This window comes from Plecotus auritus (genome assembly GCF_963455305.1).
Source record: "Plecotus auritus genome assembly, chromosome: 5".
NCBI lineage: Eukaryota > Metazoa > Chordata > Mammalia > Chiroptera > Vespertilionidae > Plecotus > Plecotus auritus.
This window is the reverse complement of record NC_137776.1, coordinates 49,071,799-49,080,963: the sequence shown is the minus strand read 5'-3', so window position 1 is coordinate 49,080,963 and position 9,165 is coordinate 49,071,799. Positions and strand designations below refer to the sequence as shown.

Here is a 9,165-nt window from a genome sequence, read left to right as displayed (position 1 = left end):
GCTCCCACTCATTCTGGCCCCACTGCACCTGCTCGGGTGTGCAGAGGGAGTGTCCGCAGGAGAGGCTCGCACTGCCGCAGCTGCACGCACCAGCTGTGAGCCCAGCATCTGGTACCCATCTGTCAGCTGAGTGGAGCTTCTGCTGTGGGAGCAAACTGACCATCGGGGGCAGCTCCTGCGTTGAGCATCTGCCCCCTGCTGGTCAGTGTGCATCATAGCTACCATCCAGTTGTCTGGTCGTCTGGTCGTTCGGTCATCCAGTCACCCAGTTGCACGGGGTCATCCAGTTGCTCAGGCTTTTATTATACAGATGATGTAGCCCGGATCCTTGAATGACTATGCTGGAGCCTTACCCCCAGTCAACTTTCTGGACATGTATCACGAATTAGAAATAAACCTATGTGATATCAAGCCTTCTAGATTTCAGGGTAAATTTATAATTAAGCAAAACCTTGCACTTCCTGACTAATCATTAAATCTTATTCTTCAACTACAGTGAACTACTAAATAAATGGAAAGATATACCATATTCATGAATCTGAAGTCTTCCCCAAATGGATCTATGAATGCAATACAATTCCTATTAAAATCCCACTTTTGTTGTTGTTGTTGTTAATCTTCACCGAGGACATTTCTTCCATTGATTTTTAGAGAGAGAGGAAGGGAGGAACGAAAGGGAAGGAGCGAGGGAGAGAGACAGAGAGACAGAGTCAGAGAGAGAAACATCAATATGAGAGAGACACATTGATTGGTCACCTCCTCCTGGTACCCTGACTAGAGCCTGGGATGAAACCTACAACCCAGGTACACGCCCTTGAGCAGGAATCGAACCCACAACCTTTTAGTGCTCCAGCTAATGCTCTAACTACTGAGTCATGCTGGCCAGGGCCCCACTGGTTTGCTGTTTTGTTTTGGTTTTTGCTTTCTATTTCTTTCTTTCTTTTTTCTTTTTTCTTCTTTTTGCAGACTTTAATAAGAAAACCCTAAAATTCATATGGAAATGCAAAGAATCCAGAACAGTCAAAACAACCTTGAAAAAAGAACACAATTTCAGCAAAAGAAACCATTAACAAAACAACAAGAAAGCCCACTACACGGGAGAACATATTTGCCAATTATATCAATGATAAGGGTTTAATCTCCAACATTTACAGGGAACTCATACAACTTAACAAAAGGAAGTTAAACAACCCAATCAAAAAAATAGGCAATGGACCTAAATAGATACTTTTAGAAAGAAGACAGAAGGAAGGCCAAGAGGCATTGCTCAAAGTCACTAATCATCCAAGAGATGCAAATCAAAACAACAATGCGGTACCATCTCACACCAGTCAGAATGGCTATCATCAACAAATCAACAAATGACAAGTGCTGGCGAGGATGCGGAGAAAAAGGAACCCTCGTGCACTGCTGGTGGGAATGCAGACTGGTGCAGCCACTGTGGAGAACAGTATGGAGTTTCCTCAAAAAACTAAAAATGGAACTCCCATTTGACCCAGTGATCTCACTTCTATGAATATATCCAAATAAACTAGAAACACCAGTTAGAAAGTATATATGCACCCCTATGTTCATAGCAGCACAATTCACCATAGCTAAGATTTGGAAACAGCCTAAGTGCCCATCAGCAGATGAGTGGATTAAAAAACTGTGGTACATCTACACAATGGAATACTATGCTGCGGTAAAAAAGGAGTTCTTACCATTTGCAACAGCATGGATGGAACTGGAGAGCATTATGCTAAGTGAAATAAGCCAGTCAGAGAAAGATAAATATCACATGATCTCACTCATTTATGGAATATAATGAACAACATAAACTGATGAACAAAAACAGATCCAGAGACAGAAAAACATCAATCAGATCATCAAACCTCAGAGGGAAGGTAGGGGAGGGTGGGGGTAAGGGGGAGAGATCAACCAAAGGTCTTGTATGCTTGCATATAAGCCTAACCAATGGACACAGACAACAGGGGGGTAAGGGCATGAGTGGGGGAGGATGGGGGGGGGTAATGGGGGAATAAGGACACATATGTAACACCTTAATCAATAAAGAAATTAAAAAAATAAATAAATAAAAGTCTCTTCCTAAATAATAATAAAAAAAGAACACAATTTGAAGTTCACATTTCTCAATTTCAAAACTTAGTACAAAGCTACAGTAGTTAAGACAGTGTGGTGCTAGCATAAGGATAGACATATCAATGGAATAGAATTGAGAATCCAGAAATAAACACTTACAGTCAATTGATTTTTAGCAAAGTTTAGTCTTTTCAACAGATGATTCTGGGATAACTGAGTATTAACATACAAAAGAATGAATTTGGACCTCTAACTCACACTTCATACAAAAATCAGTTAAAAATGAATAAAAAACCTAAATGCAAGCGTTAAATATGACACCAAAAGCACAAGTGACACAAGGAAAAAAAAGATAAACTGGACTACATCAAAATTCAAACTTTCATGTTTCAAAGGAAACTATTAAGGACATGAAAAACAACCCACAGTTGGGAGAAAATGTTTGCAAATCATATATCTAATAAGGGTCTTGTATGCAGAATATACAAAAACAAAACAAAACAAACAAAAAAACCTCTTACAACTCAAAGTGAAAAGAAAACTAGCCCATGTAAAAATGGGCAAAGGATCTGAACAGACATTTATCCAAAGAAGATGTACAAATGGCCAATAAGCACAATAAAAATGCGTAACATCATTAGTCATTAAGAAAATGCAAATCAAAGCCACAGTGAGATACCACTTTACACCCACTAGGAAGGCTATAAGGAAAAAAGAAAGATAACAAGTGCTGGAGAGGATGTGGAGACATTGGACCCTTTGTACATTGCTACTAGGAATGTAAAATGGTGCAGCTGCTTTAGAAAATAGTCTGGCAGTTCTTTAAAAAGTTAAACAGAGTTTCCACTCTTGGTTATATGCCCAAGAGAATTGAAAACATATTCATGAAAAACTTGTACATGGATATTCATACATTCTTTTTTGTTGGTTTAATATTGTTTATTAGCACAGTAACAAATGTAGACTTAAGTAGTCCGCATTATATAACCAATCCACTGAGCAACTCCTATTCCACACATTACAGCTAACAGCTTAAGGTATTTTACTACAGGTTTTCACAGGTCCTGATTCAAACCTCTAATTTTTTCACAATAAAGCAGATTGTCATATAAAATAAAATACATAATGACTCATTTCCTGTATGGTTTTATAGACACATGTCCACTTAATATATATGAGATGACAGTCTCTAAAAACGGTTAAATATCATTGTTCCTTTCCAAGAAGGGAAAACAAGTTTCAATTTTTTTAAGCAAAAAAGTATGTAGTTTTGGAAGGACTTCACATAAAAGGCCATGTGTGCAACCTGTACAAAATTAAGCTGTCTTAAATTTACAGACTACAAGCAACTGAATCCAAAGGTCTATTCTCTGTGCTACATTTCAATTATATTGCAGAACTAATGACAATTTTAAATGTTGCTAATACCAATTCTGTCTACTGTAGCAACATATCTTAAGTTACAACAAAATCTTGGGAAATAAGACTGAATAATGTCTGTTATAGAAATGCCCTGCTCTCTACCAACTCCCACCCTCCCTCACTCCTTCAAAACCTCTCTGTGACAGACAAGTAATGTAAGAATTGCGAAAACCCAATTTATGGAGCGTATCTCTTGGTCCATTCTTAGGCCATTCTGTCCTGTTCTGCTCTGTTGGTCATATACTGAGTGGCAATACTTCTCACCTAGGGGTCGGCAGGATTACAGACTGTAAGAAGTGAGCAGGTAGAAAGGAGGACTGTAGAAATACTTAGTGCTGGACTCCAATTATTGTTCAGTATGTCCAAGCCATAACTCCTTGACTGTTAGTCCAGTGATAGATTCTTGTCTGAAATGGAACCTTTGGAAGCTTGAAGGGGTGTTCCGGTGTAAAAGTGGTATCAATGAAGAATACACCACCCTCGTACACAGATGCTGGTGGCTCTCAGATGGTTGATCTTCATTCATGGATGTTATCGCCTTTGGGACTAGCACTGCAGTTAGCTGGAAGATCTAAAGTGGAAACTGCCAGTTCCTTCTGAATCCTCTTACTCATTCACTCTGTTCTTGGGGGTGTTTGTTTCTTTCTCAGTTTCCTGGTTGGAGGATGAAGATGAGGACGAGCTGGTGCTGGTCCTCCAATCGTCACCCCACGTAGGAAACAAACCCCTCACCTCACCCCACAGACAGCCCCTCTTTTTGTCTCTGGCTCCTTGTGCTGCTGTGGCAGCTGCTCTCATACATTCTTATTGACAATAGCCAGAAAGTGGAAACAATCCAAATGTCCATCAGTTGTTCAGTGGATACACGTGTTCTTAATGCTTCCTTATTTTCTGAAATGATCTTTCTCTGTCCCAAATCCAGAATCAGCCATTTCTCCAAGAAGTCCTGACTTCTTTCATGATTGAGAAATGAAATTTAAAACCCAAAATCTGGGCACCAGGTGTGTTCGTTGCTGCTGGCCTATAGTTACTTCTAGGCACTGTCAGTGGACAGGGCCAGGCTCTCTGGTACTAGTTTCTTTGTTTGTTTGTTTGTTTTAAAAGCACCCTAGCCCGGCCAGCGTGGCTCAGTGGTTGAGCATCGATGTATGAACCAGGAAGTCACAGTTCGATTCCCACTCAGGGCACATGCCTGGGTTGCGGGCTCAATCCCCAAATAGGGGGTGTACAGGAGTCAGCTGATCAATGATTCTCTCTCATCATTGATGGTTCTATCTCCTTCTCCCTTCCTCACTGAAATCAATAACAATATATTTTAAAAACACATTCTAACTTACAAACTTTTAAGATACTCACCCACCCAACCCCTATAGTCTCAGGTGAATATTTATAAACTAGAGGCCCAGTACACGAAATTCGTGCACGGGGAGCGGGGGCTGTCCCTCAGCCCAGCCTGCACCCTCTCCAATCTGGGACCCCTCGAGGGATGTCCGACTGCCCATTAAACGGACAGTCGGACATCCCTCTCACAATCCAGGACTGCTGGCTCCCAACTGCTCACCTGCCTGCCTTCCTGATTGCCCCTAACCACTTCTGCCTGCCAGCCTGATCACCCCCTAACCACTCCCCTGCCAGCCTGTTTGCCCCTAACTGCCTTCCCCTGCAGGCCTGGTCACCCCCAACTGCTCTCCCCTGCAGGCCTGGGTCCCCCTCAACTGCCCTCCCCTGCAGGCCTGGTCACCCCTAACTGCCCTCCCCTGCAGGCCTGGTCCCCCACAACTGCTCTCCCCTGCAGGCCTGGGTCCCTCCCAACTGCCTTTCCCTGCAGGCCTGGTCACCCCCAACTTCCCTCCTCTGCCGGCTTGGTCACCCCTAACTGCCCTCCTCTGCAGGCTTGATTGCCCCCAACTGCCCTTCCTTGCAGGCCCGGTCCCTCCCAACTGCCCTCCCCTGCTGGCCATCTTGTGGTGGCCATCTTGTGTCCACATGGGAGCAGGATCTTTGACCACATGGGGGCGGCCATCTTGTGTGTTGGAGTGATGGTCAATCTGCATATTACTCTTTTATTAGATAGGATTTCCAATGGTGGCATCCCACATACTAGAACCTCAGGGAAGCAAATTGCATGGTAACCTATAGAAAATGGTGGAGCATGTAGTGAGAATGAGAAATAAGCTTTTGTTATAGACCATTGAAATTTGGGTTCATTTGTTACAACCACATAATCTAACCTATTCTGACTGTTAGAATAATTAGGCACAAAGCACTGGGCTAGGTATATATAATCATTTTAATATAAAATAGCAAGAAGTATTAGGAAATTAAAATCTTGTTTTCTTTCACATAAATCAACAAGGCATCAAAAGAGCAAAAGACCTATCAGAAAGCTCAAACTGGCCAAATTTTCTAAAAGGCACCTGGTACTTATATCTGACATAATAAGGGCCAGTATCTATATAACAGAAGTTGAAAACTGAAGAGAAACAGGTTAACAAGGGTCATGTTTTCCATATAAAAATCACTTCCCTAGAATATGAGGACTCCATGTTACTGTACAGATTTATGAAGAAAACAGAATTCTTAATAGAGCCTTGGGCATCTGCTCCTATCATGGAGGGAAAGCACTCCCAGAAGCAAGTAGACAACATTTGCCTAGAACCTGCTATTATTATACTCTGTGCATATGGTAGCTAAAAACTCATTAGTTCTGTAATTCTGGCTGAAGTTGGCAAGCCACCTCCAGAAATATTTTATACAAGCAAAGGGACAGATGGCAATATCCTTTGTTATAGGATGAGCTGGTCAGGGTAGTGGTCAGGCACACAAAACTCACCCACATAAAAAGTAAAACTGCCCTTACATAAAGTAATTTATTTGCAGTGTCTGATAAATTAATCTTCATGTGGTTGACTTCATTTTTGTCATCCAATAAGACATTATTAGTCAGATTTACATAATTTCTTTCAAATAAGATTACCAAATATATTTCAGTGGCCACCATGAGGTAGATCTATACTGATTTTGGAGCAGCAAAAAAAAAAAAAAAAAAAAAAAAAAAGAGGGTAGTCATTTTGCTTTAATTTCCCTCTTACAACTGTTTGTCTGTTTTTCTTTCCAGTAACACATTACCATCCTCTTTCTTTTAGTAAAAATGTCCCCATAATACTTTGAGGGTCCCTACCATTATCCATGTGCTTTAGGTAGAGCTGGCACCCACATCCATCCCCAGGCCTAGTGATGAATACATGACCCAAACCTGGTCAATCAGAATACTGAATCCCCTGTCCTCATGATTGGTTCAGAGATAAGCATGTCACCCAACTTGGGCCAATGAGAGTTTTCCTCCAGTTTTGCACTGGAATTATTAAGAAAGAGGTACTTTCCTTCCAACGGATAGAATGTAAGCCTGGAGTTGCATTTGGAACCTTTGCTACCATTTTAGGAGAGCTTGTTGACAATACAGAAGAAAGCAGAACCAAGAGATTCCTGGCTTCATCTTTTGTGTACCTGGATCCAAATAAGCCACCATACACTGGACTTTTTAATTTACATGAAGAAGCAAATTCCTTTTGTTTTGTTTTGTTTTGTTTTGTTTTGTTTTAAGCTGTTGGATTTCTTTTATTTGCAACCATAAGAATTCTGACTAATGCACCCATTCTGATAGGACAAACAGCCAGAAAAATATTATAGTTCTCCCTGGTCTAATCTCTATGACTTAGTAATTGATCCAGAAACGGAATACAAATAAAATTTCTTCCCAATATACTAGTACATTTTCCCAAAGAATCTCAACCCATTTACAGATTTCAGAGACCAAAATCATGGAGAATGTGAGACTCTTTAGAAGAACACCTAACACTGTTAATAGAGTTAAAAATATCATTGACTCAATGACTTTTCCTGAGAATAGGCTATGTGCCAAGAACTGTACGAGGCATTTTATAGCTTTATCTTATTTAATATTCACAACTCTTTTATTTGGTTGGTATTATTATACCCAACTTACCAAGTGGGGAGTTGAGGCTAGATAGATGAATTTTTCTGAGGTGATTCAGATCATAGATGACTGCTCCAGCATTTAAACTCATATTTTTCTGGCTCAAAATCTGTGTTCTTCTAAGCAAAATTGCCTATCTCTTTTATTATGTCAAATTATGTCAACATTGACCTTTTTGTCAATGCCTGCCTATTCACCCCTGCTTTTTGGTCTCCCTCCTCCTGGGGTCCTAGCTACATAGACCAGAAATGGGCACCTAATGTGGGCATTAGATCCACTTGGGAAGTTAAGGAAGGAAGTTTCACTCAGTGGTAGGTTCTTGAGCTGACAAGACATATATGTTATCTGTAAGACACACTTTTCCAGCTTAAAGAACAATATGGTCTTATATCTTTCATTTTTCCAATAATTTACTGAAGTTCTCACATCTTCTTTTCCAGGATCTCCTCTGTAAGGACTTCCCACTGAATTGTCCAAGACTCTCAGGGGCATTCTTGGTGCAAAAAAATCCATCCTGTCAAACTTCAAAAAGAAAGAATTGGAAATCTGGTTAGTTCAACTGGCAGTATTAGTCTGATCCATACCACATGGCATCACATCTCAATACTGGTCTTGTGCAGGATGATGGATACTTGTCTGTCTTCATTAGCCCAGAGTCTCATGCTTGGCCCAAGATCAAAGCTTTCTTGACTTGCATTCATTTATTCAGCACAATGCCAGGAGAGCTGGGTTTCTCTGAGAATCCTGAATTTTGTGTTTAGTTCTGGCCACCCTAGAACTCACCCTTCCTTTTTGGTGCCATCCCTTTTGGAAACCATAGCACTCTGTTCTGCCAGAGGGCAGGACCACTTCCATTGACCCTGATAGGCTGGGGATTTCAATTCTAAGGAAAAATGGGAGCCACATGGCATCCATAACCCAGAGCTAATATCCTGGTCTTAACCTGAGCAAATGTCAACTTCTAGATCTTATTACTCTGGCTTTGAAGTTTTGGCTTCATTTCCAGAATTGTTTTATTTCTCTTACATTTTTTATTCATTTATTCCATTTAAAAATGATTCAATAATATTTTACCCAGCATTTCTATATGTTTATAGTGGGAAGAGGTTCTCTGTCAACTCTATTGTCAATCTTGATGAATTGGAACAGTCCAGAATCCTCTTTACTCTTCTGTGAAATCATGAAGAAGAAATGAAGAGCCAACTGCTTTCCACCGAGAACCTAGCATTGAGAATCAAAGAATAATATTCCCTTCCAGCTAAAATCACTATGTGACTTAAGATCAGTGCAATTTAAATGTGACAACTTATAGATTAAAAGGTTTCATAAAAGTGAATGATGCCACTGAGAAAGGACATGCAATTGTCCACATTGTGTAGAGGATGAACTGAGACTCAGAAGTTAAATAACTTGCCCAAAGTTAAAATGACAGTAAGCGGGAGAACCAAGACGTTAAATCATGATTCTGAGACCAGAGAGCAAACTTTCCTTACTGTGTTGCCTCCTAGGAAATTGTAATATTTATAACAAGAAGAGACATTTTAAAAGGTAAAAATTAAAGAATCACAATACGTATACCTAAGGGCTAAATTGTGTTGTACAGAAAAAACTATAAAAGGAAGATATCAATGTGGGGTATATATGACCCCTTTCATTCCTGTTGA

General features: G+C 40.4%; 1 pseudogene across 1 annotated transcript; it reads right to left on the bottom strand.

The window, feature by feature from the left end:
• Positions 1–3,681: 3,681 nt before the first annotated feature.
• On the bottom strand, positions 3,682–4,302 carry LOC308248216 (ubiquitin-conjugating enzyme E2 E1-like; annotated as a pseudogene). The gene has a single exon. The product of its transcript is annotated as a ubiquitin-conjugating enzyme E2 E1-like (transcript).
• Positions 4,303–9,165: the final 4,863 nt, after the last annotated feature.